General features: G+C 39.7%; 1 pseudogene; it reads right to left on the bottom strand.

Moving 5' to 3' along the window:
- Positions 1–2690: 2690 nt before the first annotated feature.
- On the bottom strand, positions 2691–9255 carry LOC129402200 (peptidyl-prolyl cis-trans isomerase A-like; annotated as a pseudogene).
- Between the last annotated feature and the right edge of the window lie 4001 nt (positions 9256–13256).

Genomic DNA, 13256 nt, shown 5'->3' with positions numbered 1-13256 from the left:
ATGTGTTGAAACATGGACTGTAACCAAGATAAAGCATAAACGAAGTGAAACTTACAAGGACGGGGACTGGGGGGGCGGGAGGGGGCGGGAGGTATAATAGGGTGTTTGGTGATGGAATATGGGCACGGGTGAAGGGAAGGGTGTTTGAGTATTGTATAACTGACATAATCCTGAGAACTATGTAACCCTCCACATGGTGATTCAATAAAATTTAAATTAAAAAAAAATAAAAGCCTACTCTAATACATTAAAAAAAATAAAGTGTTTGCCTCACATGTTGCTGACATGCCTTGAATTCCGGGCACCACACGTGACCCCCTGAGTACTGCTAAGAGGGATCCATGAGCACAGAGTCAGGAGTATTCCCTGAGCACTGCTAGCATGGCCCCAAAAGAACAAATACATTTGGTTAATGTTGATAGGGTGGCAAAGGATATTTCAGAGTTAGAAAAAAATAATGGAATAAGAGGCTTATGGATACTTGTTAGGCATTTAGGTTTGCTGTCACTGAAATTGTATACATGAAAAATAACTGAGTGGGTGATAAATCTATAATGGCAGATTTAAATCAATCACTGGAAACTTAGCACCCCAATCACCTGCTTGTACCTCCAGGTAATGACAATGGTGAGCCAGTTTATCTTTCCAGTACTTTGGACTCCTGATGTCATTATTTAAGCTGAGTTTGTTCTGTACCTTGTGATATAATAGTTTATTCCAACTTTCACAGAAATAAGAATTTTGTTTCCAGTCTTTATACAATATTTAGAAATAAATCTTGTGCAAAGCATGAATTCAATAGATTTTTAAATAATCGGATATTTAAGTGATTCCAGATGTCCCAAGTATAATTGTTGTTACTGCATTTTTTTGGCAGAAGGAGATGGCTCTGCATTCAGAGAGCACTCCTAAGAGAGATCAGGGGAATATATGAGGTGCCAGAGATCATTCCCAAATAGGTGACATGCAGGACAAATTTCTCACCCACTGTACTATCTCACTGGACCCTGTTATTGCAAATTTTATGTTTAAAAATTATATTATCTCCTTTCAATTTCATGAAAGCAAATATAAGAGTTGACAGGAGCCTTCTATCCATGGCTTGCATTTGACTTCATATATCAGTTTCTATAGATGAGTTTAGTGCCCTGGGTCAGAAGTTGCATTTATTTCACATCCCTATCTAAGAAATTTCTCTAGAAAATTTTGTCTTTTTTTTCATGCTTAAAAAATTAACTAAAACCTTTTTGGTTTTTTTGTTTGTTTGTTTGGGGGCTATGCCTGGCACTGCTCAGGACACATTCTTTTTTTTTTTTTTCTTTTTGGGTCACATCTGGCGATGCACAGGGGTTACTCCTGGCTCTGCACTCAGGAATCACCGCTGGTGGTGCTCAGGGGACCATATGGGATGCTGGGAATCGATCTTGGGTCGGCTGCATGCAAGGCAAACACCCTACCCGCTGTGCTATTACTCCAGCCCCATCAGGACACATTCTTGACTCTGCACTCAGGGATCACTCCTGGTGGACTTCGGGGACCATACAGGGTGCCAGGGATTGAACCCTGGTAGCTACGTGCAAGACCTTTCCCACTGTGATCCAGACCCATATTATTTTATTCTGCTGTTTTCATTTACATTTTTTTTTTGTTTGTTTGGGAGTCATACTGGTGACTCTCAAGGTTGACTACTGGCTCTGGGCTAAGGAGTGACACCAAATGAGCAGAGGTCAGTATGTATCTCAATTCCTTAACTTGCTCTTTGGGTCTAGAAATCCATCTTACTATTTTCTATGCTTTTAATTTCGATCACTTTTTATATAATTCCCATTGGCACATAGACATAATATTATTACTCCCATCATACAAGTCCACATAAAATATAGTTATCTTGATGTTATTCACTCTACACTTTCTCAACTCATTTTTATGTCAAGGTTCTTGAAATTATTGATACTTAACTAAATTGAATCCTTCCATTGTTTTATTAATTTGATTCAACTAAATTCCTTTCTCTTTTCCTCTCACCTAATCTAAGGTGCTCAACATCAATAGATATTATATTCAGCGAGAAAATATAAAAAGTTGGATTTTGAAAATTTATATTAAAGTAACAATTAAGCTTATTTCTAAGTGATTCATGTTTAGAAGGGTTGAAATATGAACTTAACTTGGTGTTGACGTCAAGCTGTTGAAACTTATGCTACTACAATTGGACCTTTAGGGTGTGTGCCATGTACATTTGCAATAGTAAGTTACTGATAATGGAGTGATGCTATTTCGTCCTGACTTATCCTATCATCACAGAATGCATGATACAAAAGTCAATCCCTGACGTCAGAGAGAGGGAGCCATGAATATAGCACTAAGGCTGGAGTGCCTCCCTGATACCACATCATAACCAGGCACAACGTTAGATTTGTCCCTGAGGCCCATGACCATCACAATAGTCCTGGAAGCCTCCAAGGACCGCCACATATGCCTTTGGTGGCACCAGTGCCTCTTGGTCTGCAGCATTCAATTTCTGGACGCGAACACTGAACCCTTCTGACTAGTTTCTGAGCATCAATAGTAATGGCCCCCAAGCGTGCTGAACATTGCTGTGAGGTCCAAAACCATTCAGTAAAGAAGTGGTCTCACACCCACAGATGGTGAACCCAACTCCTTCGTGGCTGAAATTGGGAGAACAAGAGTTAAGAACGTGTGCGCAGCCATCTGTCTTTGGCCAGTGAACATGTGAACGCTCCAGGTCTTTAGGCAGAAAGCAAAAAAGGAAATGACAGATTTCATCTCAGTAGATAATATCAAGATGCCAAACATTTTTGTTCCATGCCTAATTTTTTTAAGCCTCCAGATCACTGGTTCTCAACCATCAAGAAACATACTCATGAGTTGATGTTTAGCCTATTTCTTATAATAAATAACTTAAATGTTTGATTAGTCTGCCCATGCACATGTTTTGGGTAAGACACTTGTATTGTTAAGATAATAAAACAAAATATTTAACACACTCAATTTATTTCTTGTTAGAAAAGATATAACATATTTTAATAACCCTAAAGTTGCACAGTGCAAATTGAAATATTATATATGTATATAAATTTATATTCTCCTTTTATTATGAACAAAATAGCTTTAAAATGATTACAAATGAGTGATGACTCACTTTTTTATTTTAAGTGTTTAATTCCATAAAAACATGATCTTTAGAATAGTGTCTCTTTACCCTGCCAGAATAAAATAGTACTATGTATAAAGTAATGTATTACTTTCACTAATCAAGTGCCAGAAACACTTAACCTGCTACCTATTTAAGACTATCTGATTTTCCTAAATCTGGTAGGAAATTAGATTTCATTTTTTCTCAGATGATGCCAGAATATTTTAGATAACTTTTGTTTTAATATTTGATTCAAAGATATTATGTGCCCATTATGCATCAAAGACTGTGCTAAATTCAATGATACAGAGTGAAAAGCACAAATAGCATCTATTCAAATGTACTTTATAGTCTAGAGAAAGATCAATATCAAGCAAACAATTACACAAATAATTTGTTATGGTCTGATAAGTGCTATAAAGGGAAACATTTAAACCATTGCAAAAGAAGATAATAGTAAGACAATCTTATCTAAAATTCATGGAAATATTTCCCAAGAGCATGAAGACTAAGATAAGGGAGAAACTGGAAAGAGTTAGAAAATAGTCAAAAATGTATAGGAAGAGCTTTCTAGAGACTGAAATTAGCTTTGCAAAAGTTAGGTAGTAGAAAATGATGCGATCCATTTAAATAATAAAATAAGCATGCAAGTGAAAAAGAGAGAATGAGTAATAGTGGAATGAAAGTAACTTCAAAATTAAAATTAAAAACTAAACTTAAAATAAAAAATTCTTCAACTCTTAAAAATCTAAAATTGTCAAAATTCTTAAATTTAAGAATAAAATATAACTCAAAACTTAAGAGCAATGGCAAAATTTACAATATCAAAAAATGAAAAAAGTAAATTAATAGGCACTGCTTAAATAGTGATTATCATCATGCACATGAAAACTTCATTATCACAAATGAGAGAAGTGAAAATCAAAATTAAAATAAGTTACTGTCTAATCATCAAATCATTATCATCAATCAACTAAGACACATAGAATAATCTCTATGACAATTATCAGAACTAATAGCTGTTTGCAACACTAGAGAAAAGAAGGAAACTGTTACATATTGTTGGTGGGACTGAAAAGTGGTCCAATCTTTTTTTTGAAAATCATTATGGAGTTTTCTTAAGATGTAAATAATGGTCTACTACATGGTCCAGAAAATATTCTCATTGGTACTTATCTAAAGAATATAAAAAATGTCAATTTGATAAAAAATGCATGTGCTATTATATTCATTGCACTGTCATTTGGGAAAAAAATACATGTGCTATTACATTCATTTGACTGCTATTTACAATAGGCTTGATTTGTATATGACCAAAATGACAAAAGGCTAATGAGTTGATAAGGAAAATGTGGCCCATAAGGTTAAAGGAATGTTGCTTGGGTCTAAGAAAGATAAAATCTCAGTTGTAAAATGAAGATGAAACTGGAGGATGTCATGCTAAGAAAATATGTCAGAAAGATAAAGACAAAGCAGGAAGGGAAGGGGAAGAGCAAAGTTATGGAGAGAGAGATAGGGGCGGGGTGGGGGAGGGGAAGGAGAGAAAGACTAAATATTCCCAGCACAAAAACTGAAGCAAAAAGATATTTTTAAGGAAAAATTATTCAGAATCCAGAAATGAATCCTAAGCTTTTTTTTTCTTTTGTATTTTTTTTTTTGCTTTTTTGGGGTCACACCTGGGGATGCACGGGATTACTCTCCTGGCTCACTCAGGAATTACTCCTGGTGGTGCTCAGGCAACCATATGGGACACTGGGAATTGAACCTGGGTCGGCCTCGTACAAGATAAATGCCCTACCTGCTATGCTAATTGCTCCAGCCTCCCTAAGCTTTTCTTATGTCTAAAATTAGAGTAGAAGCTATTAGGGTTAGGAGATATGGTCGTTGGTGCCATAGGTTTACTATGCATCACAGGCTGTAACCTGGAGCAACACTGGGGGCCCATGTGGCACTGCATTCTTGGGACCTAACTTTGAACCGCTCATTCAGGGTGCCAGATATTGCTGGATTTAATTGCTGGGCCCTCTGAGCATTGCTTGACTAGATTCTTTAAGAGATTCTTTAAGAGATTCTTTAAAGATACCATGAAATTTTATCTTTACAATCCTGGAGAAGAAAATGAGAGTATCAAATAATAATACCACCAGAAGCAGAGTCCTTTAATGAGATGGAGTATTGACTGCTCTTATTTCAAGCTGACCTTTCAAGAGACTGTGCTGGAGAGATAGTGTAGCTGATAAGGTGCTCCCAAGCACTGCAAGGGATGATCCCTGAGTTCAGAGCCAGGAGTGACCCCTGAGCTTTCCCGGGGTGTGGCCCCCAAATCAAAAATAAATAAATAAAGAGACTGTGCTGTGGAATCTGATTTTGAGTGCGTGCACGCACGCACACACACACACACACACACACACACACACACACAGCAAAGCAAAGCAAATTGTGCAGACTTTGTCAATGGGCTAGAAAAGTTCTCTAACATTTTAAATTTGCATGTTACACCAAGATTGTACTCTACTGTGAAGCCAAACCATAATTTTTTTTTTTGGTTTAATCAGGAATCTAAAAGTATGCAAAGTATGGGGTGCTTATTTAGCAGGCATTGCAACACTGCACACCCAGAAACAAGAATGTAGCTGCAAGAGAAATCCATAACTTCTATGGAAATGTGAAATTCAATAGACAATTCGTGGATAGAGTTGACTACTCTTTATGTGAGAGCATCAAATGTAATCATAATCTTAAAATCAGTAAGAGGTTTGGGCATAGGGAAGATAAGCTCTATTTCATGTCCTTTTCATTTTGTTAGCCTTACCTCCTTTCACTTGTCTTTTCTTTAAAAAAAACAAGTGTTACTAATTTTTTACTTAATAATTCTGAGTTCAAAAAAGTGTGTTGTTGCACAGTGATGCGTTCAGTGGGCGGGAATGGCCTCCCCAACCTAACCAACTGAGAGACAAAGGGATGGAGGACCAAGGACTGATGGTAAAAATGGCCCATTGAATGCAGAGCTGCTTGCACACTTGAAGAGCACCTGAAGGGGGTTGAGATATAAGACTGCACATACCTGTGATAGATCATTTACAAAGGTAAAGCATTTCAGTGAAGCAGTTCTCTTGGGGGCATGAACTTAAGGAGACACTCTGTCTCCCAGGGATGCCTATATTGGTTTTCTTTTTCCCTTTAGTTGTACATACAAAATGATTAAATTTATTCTTATTAATACTTGCAGCTATATGGATAAATAGAGTAAGAGGTATAGGTTCTGAGAAACTTAGTTCTCTGGGCTCTGAGGGCAAGGCTACTGGGCTTTTACTGTCAGTCCAGTCTAGGTCCTCAACCAGTTCAGTTTGTCCTTCCCCATGTGGCCACGTCTCTTAAGTCATAATAGCTTGCATCAGGACTGTGCTTTTATGCTTTCTAGACTGTTCCATTTCAATGCCGGGGTAGCTTCACTGCTCTCCCAGGTCCATTGCTCGCCTCAGTTCCATGGCAATCCCGTGGTGGGAACTCTCTTTGTGGGATGTTAGGAACTCTGGCAATGGAAGCGTGGGTCAAGTAATTATGATGGATTCCCAGTATCACTGTATCACTGTCATCCCGTTGTTCATTGATTTGCTTGAGTGGGTACCAATAATATCTCATTTGTGAGACTTATTGTTACTGTTTCTGGCATATTGAATATGCCACGGGTAGCTTGCCCAGGCTCTGCTGTGCAGGCAGGATACTCTCAGTAGCTTGCTGGGCTCTCCAAGAGGGATGGAGGAATCAAACCCAGGTCGGCCGCATGCAAGGCAAATGCCTACCTGCTGTGCTATCACTCCAGCAGCCGGGGCTGGATGTCCAATAATAGATATATTTCAAAGTCTATCAACTCCCAAATATTAGGAGCACAGCATTAATGGTATTTCTGTGCTTAAGCAAAGAACATTGCTTTCTAATAAAATATGAAAAGATTATAGGGGAAATGGAAAAGCATGTAGTTCACTTTAAATACAAAGTCCAGAATCACCAGAAGCTTTGGTTGATACGTAACCAAGACTGACTTGGGGGAACTGTGACAGTGAAAGGTAAAGAGCAAAGGAAAGGTTAAAGATACACTTGGGGGATTAGGGCTTCTTGCAAGAGCACTGTAAGCTTCTCTGGGGGAAGAAAAGGGGGGAAATTCACTGAAGAAGCTTAAAATACTTAGGGTTAATATCCAACAATAATAACTACTAGCCTTGAGTTGCTGGTGGGAGGTGGGTAGGGAATAGAGGATCCGAGAGTATTGCCGAGAGAGCACAGGGATCAGGGGGCGTTCCCAGAGCATGGGGGATGGGGTATCCTCCTGAGCTGCAGAAGGAAGGAACCGTCTGGTAGTCAAGAGAATCAGAGCCTTGACGGAAATTGTGATCTTTTTGCTGGTCTTGAAGTTTCTGAACCCAACACTTGTAGGATAACATTGGTGTGTCCTTTCTGCCTTGTCACAGGGAGCTTAGGTTCACTGGGTTTCACTCATCACAGTGCTCCCGAGGCACTCCCATTCTTCTGTGTTCATCGGTAACCTCTTTCTTTGTGCTCTGCTTCCCCAACCGGTCAATCACCTGTATCTCCTAATCAGACTTTGTTAACTTGTAAATATTGCTTTTCTCTTCTTTGCATGTTCTTTGCGTAGTTAATTTAGAGCAGTGTCCTTTTTGTATATACACAGGAAGACTGTTAATGCTATGCTTTGTAACTTGGAAGTTAGTTGACTCCGAATAATATTCACTCTGGGGCTTCTATTTTCTTGATTTAAGCCTCCCTTCCTTTTAGTTCCTAGTTCCTCAAAAGCAGGATCCCGAAGAGGGACTGGATGGACCCAGGGCAAGCTGTGAGCTACCCTGGCATCAAAATGGGCCAGGCCCAAGTGCCACAATACTTAACAATAAGTTAAGAGCATGGTCATGGGCAAATTCTATCTTGATCCAAAAACGTAACAACTAGATTAGGATCCTGCTAGGGTTAGGAAAAATTAGTCTGACCTGAGCACTGTAGTCTGGGATCTATAGCAGGATATCTCCAGGAGAGCCACCCTACCAGCTCAATATATCTCTTACTGTGTCCATAAATATGACTAATATTAAGAAGTAGAATTAAGATGGATGTTTAAATGACTATTGGACTAAGAAAAAGAGAAACACCCCTATGTGGTGTGGAATTTTGCCCTTGAGCTGGATCTCCTGGCTGCAGGGGATCAGGAAGGGCTTTGATATGTTGATCGTGCTACCTGACATAGGTGTGGTTGCTATCACCAAGTTTTAGAGATTGGGAGCGATGAGAGGGGAGAGACCAGGATGGGCAGTTGGAGCTCGGAGAGACTAGCAAGGGGGCCAGGAGGAAACTGGAATGGGGACTTAGTGAGACTGGAACAGGCACATGGGGCGAATAAATGGCAACTGGTCTCCAACCAGCCTGGCCCTTGTTTCCTCCTCTATCCGCCGTGGCATTGGCCTTCCAGGGTGGGGAAGCTACCTGAGACCCCTGAACACAGGTGGCAAGAGAAAGAGCTGCGGGCTTCTCATTCGTTTTATGAATACACAAACACTGTCCATGACCTCCACAATATTCATGCCCTCTTGCACCTTGCCGACATCACATGCTTGTCATTCAACCACTCAGTCTTGGCGGTGCAGATGAAACGCTGGGAACTGTTGGTTTTGGGTCCAGCCTTTGTCCTGGACAAGATGCCAGGCCGCGTGTGCTTCAGGATGGCATTCTTACTGTCAAACTTCTCTCTGTGCCATGAACAGCTTTGCAAGGGTCTATCTCACAGGGGTTTAGAAAAATAAAAAAAATTACAGAACAAACAAGCAAACAAAGAAACCTGGAAATTTCTCTCCACAGATGGACTTGCCATTGGAGCTGTGGTGGTGGGTGGAGTTTCCACCCTGACACATAAATCCTGGGAGGATTCTGTGGAAGCAGGAACCTTTGTAACCAAATTCTTTCTCTCTCGCCAGTGCTCAGAGCATAACAATTCTCTTCGGACTTTGGGACTTGGCAAACAACTAGAAGGATACACAGCCCAGGGGCTGGCCACTGACTGCAATATTGAAGAAACCAGTGGGGTTGACCATGGTGGAGGGCTTCGGGAAGCAGGAGGCAAGGCGTCTGAAGCCCCTTTCATCTTTCTTAATTCTCATTTCTCCAGACATGTGCATAGGCTCAAAGACTGCTGTTGCTATTGTTGATAGCATAATTCTTGTCTCCATCTTCAGCATTATTGGTGATAGTCTGCATCTCTCAAAGAATATACTTTAGGGAACTATTTCTAAATCTACTTTCAGAGCAAGATCCGTAAGATCTGTGGTGCTCACTGAGATTCCCATGTGAGGAAGTCCCAAGCATACTTTAATTTTTCTTTACATTAAACGAGTGGTGTTTTTTTTATGTATATACTAAAATCTAAATTGCACATATAAAACTGTGAAAGATAACCTGCCAAGGTGTACTCACACTGGACCGGTGGAGAGGGTAAAAAGAACTGGCGAATGGACTGAATTGTGAATTATGTCAGGTTATAATAATTTTTTTCTTTTCGAAATCTAGTTTTAAAATAAAATTCCTGATGGTTCTGACAGCTACAAGAAAACTGCTTATGAATTAGAGCTCTTGAAGTAGTAACAGTTTTCTATTTGACACATATTAATATCAGATAAGATAGAGATGAAACAAAAATTTGACTGCATATTTAAAACTTGTTATTATATAAAATTCTCCTCTGAAATTATAACCGTGGCTACATGAATATGTCAGTTTAGTATTTTGTATTTCATATTTCCTATTATATATGGAAAATTTTAAAATATGATATTAGAGTTATTTTTTTCCATGATACATAAATGAACTTTCAAATGAGGTTTGACATTGTAAGATTTCTGATGCCTATATTCCAATTGTTTCCACATCTATGAAATTTAAAATAACTTCATTAAATTAAGGATACATATACTGAATTTTCAAACAAGTCTAAAATGTAGTGATGTGTAGACAGAAGTTACTAGAGGTCAACTTACTTTTATTGCATCATGTATAGGTAACAGGTACTATGTTATCATATAACTGAACATAAATATAATTTGAATATAGACTAGCAACTCTCCAGCTCTTTTAGATAAAGATTCTGTATCAGACAGAATACCAACTAGAGGAATTTAATTCAGATGACTTCAATAAAAATAGTTTAATGATGAAACTCTATTAATGAATTGTGTGCAATAATAATGGAACTCTATCAGAGAAAAGATGGATAATGGAATTACCTTAGAGCAAAAAGTGGATATTCAATAAGGCAACCTGTGCAGGAAATTTTGGGACACTTAAGTCCCTCGGGATTGAAGGGGAAAAGGAAAAGATAGCGTCATTCCTGAAGGCAAGAGAAATAACTGGAGAGTTCTTCGTGCTCTTCCCATTTCCTCCTGGCTGGTAGCAGGTTGTGTGGGGAGCATGAAACAGGAGAGGAGGGAGAGTTAAGAGCGCCCCCTCCTCTTTATGTATTTTCTCTTTGTTTTACAGATGCTGCTATTACCTACTTGTGATAAGATTCCACCGAAGTCAAAGAGCAAGAGATCCAAGGAGTTAGAATTATTAGAATTCTGTGCAGTATGGAGAAGAGTCTTCAGAGATGTGAACTGGAGTCTACAAATAGAGAAAAATTCAGAATATCCAGACCAATCTCAGCAAACCTTGGCACTATTCTTAGTATCCTGGATACTGGATATCCTAAATATCCTGGAATTCATCTCTCAGGATGTCCAGAACCTCAGAGATACCGAATACATTAGAGGGTCTAATAATCCCAAACTTTTGACAAGTTACTAGACATTGTTTCAAAGAATGACAAGAAATATATCTGGATTCACTCCCTATACACAGTTCTCTCTAGGAATCAAATTTATCCTTGCCAATATTCATTGATTAAAAAAATGACTTTTGGAGAATGTCAAATCTACTAGAAAGCTAGGAGGAAACGGATTTCCTTTTTGTTTTTGTTTGGGCGCATAACTGGAATGTTCAGAGCCTACTAGTAGCTCTGCATCCCAGGATCACTCCTGATGGCCTCAGGACAATATATGGGATGCTTGGGATGAACCCAGGTCACTCCCATGGAAGGCAAGTGTCCTATATGCAGTAATATCTCTCTAACCCCCAAACTGATTTTCATAAGAGCTTAAATAGCTAAGTAGAGGCAGTCATGTTCAGGACGAGTTTTCATCATTTTCAGCCTTTCCGACATACTTCCCTTGGACATTTGAAAGCATTTGCTTAGCTCCAAGGAAAACCAGCTGCAAAAACCCTTGTACGTCTCAGCAGCATATCAGAGGGGCCTTTAGCTTCAGACCTTCCAACTCTCGTTACATTTTCTCCTCTGACTTCCACCCAAACCTGAAATCAACTGGACTTCTCTTACAAATGCTTCCACTTCTTTATTCTGTCTCCTGCTTTTAGACTGCTCAACTCCTTCACAACAAGAACAACAACAGCAATAAAAATTGGGGGGAAGGGGGCTTGGGAAAGAATCTGGAATCAGAGGCAAGAAAATCAGAGGGGCTGGAGCCAGAGTACAGCTGGAAGGACATTCACCTTGCATGCTGCCTACCTGGGTTCAGTCCCCATCACTCCCTCTGGTTTCTGAGTACCACCAGGAAGTAGTCTTTGAGTACAGAGCTAGGAATAGAGCTTGAGCAGTAGCAGGTGTCCCACCCCCCAAATAAAACAAACAAAAAGCAAAAACAAAATAAGAAAAAGTAAAGAAAGCATTGTAAGTGGAAAAGAAGGGTTGGCATCCGTAGGCAGTGGACCCATATAGCAAATCTGATAGGGATGCTACAGGGTTTCTCTGAAACGCTGGGTACCGCAGTGTAGCTTGAACAGAGCTGGATTCTGCTTTAGTTGTTTATGACTCCGGGTTGGGACTTCAAAAAAGAGCAGGGGAAAGCATACTGGATATAAACTGAAGTAATGCTCGGAAGAAGGATGCTGTTCTGGCTCCGTCTCTCTGTGGGAATGTAGTTGTTGATCCCTCAGCTGGATATTTTCTGAGAAAATGTGGCGGAACCTAACATTAAGAAATGCAGACTCCATGAAAGAGACTTCCTCAATTCACATGCTCCTAAAATATGGAAAGTTGGATTGACTAAAGAATATCCTATATGCATAGTTTTGCTTGGACAATACAATAGCTCTGCTTGCCAGGGGAATCCCCTGCTTGTGAAGACTGCTTCATCCACCTCCCCCTGCGCCCCTCCCCCCCACCCCATTTGACTGGGTTCCTTCCAGGACCTTATGTCTGATTTTTTGTACTGCAATTTGGTATGTTTTAAGTTAAAATATGCTGCTCAAATTCCATGAGCTTCGGCGTCCAAGAAATCTGGCGGCTGGCTGGACTGGGTCTAGGACCCGGCCTTAGAAATGCACATGCTGTGACAGAAACTACAAATCCTTTAGTACCAGTTGACAGATTCGCCACGCGTTGGTGAAAATACCATTAGAATTGTCACTTTTGACTTCACTTTTCTGCTCCAAGAGACATCAAAAAAAGAGTTCATCAGCGACACATTCTTATGTGATAAACTGCCTCCAAGTTCGTTTTCACAACACGCAGGCCGAGCGTGAGAGGTGGAAGGCATGCATGAATTAAGTGCTGCGGGCTTTCAAACGAAGCTTTTAAACCAATGAACTCGAAATTGTGTGGAAAGGAAAATGCAAGAATGATTGTGTCTGATGCATTACTGTTATTCAAACTATTACTCATCAGCACATTTGGAATGATACTTTCTCCACTTTAGTTTTCCTATGCTTCCACTCTACATTTAGGTCCCATTAACGAGTGCAAGCATGCACTAATATGGATGCAACTCCAAAGAGCTGGTGTCTGCAAACTTTTTTCATAAGAGCACAGGAAATATTTTCAGCTTTGCAGGCCATGCAGTCTCTGTCCTAATTATTGATACAACTCTGATGCTGTAACATTAAAATAAAAAAATAACATCACGGGGGCTGGAGTGATAGCACAGTGGGTAGGGCGTCTGCCTTGCACGTGGCCGACCCGGGTTCGATTCCCATCATCCCATATGGT

Source organism: Sorex araneus, chromosome 1 (assembly GCF_027595985.1).
Source record: "Sorex araneus isolate mSorAra2 chromosome 1, mSorAra2.pri, whole genome shotgun sequence".
NCBI lineage: Eukaryota > Metazoa > Chordata > Mammalia > Eulipotyphla > Soricidae > Sorex > Sorex araneus.
The sequence above is the reverse complement of the archived record's forward strand: the minus strand, read 5'-3'. Positions and strand labels throughout refer to the sequence as shown.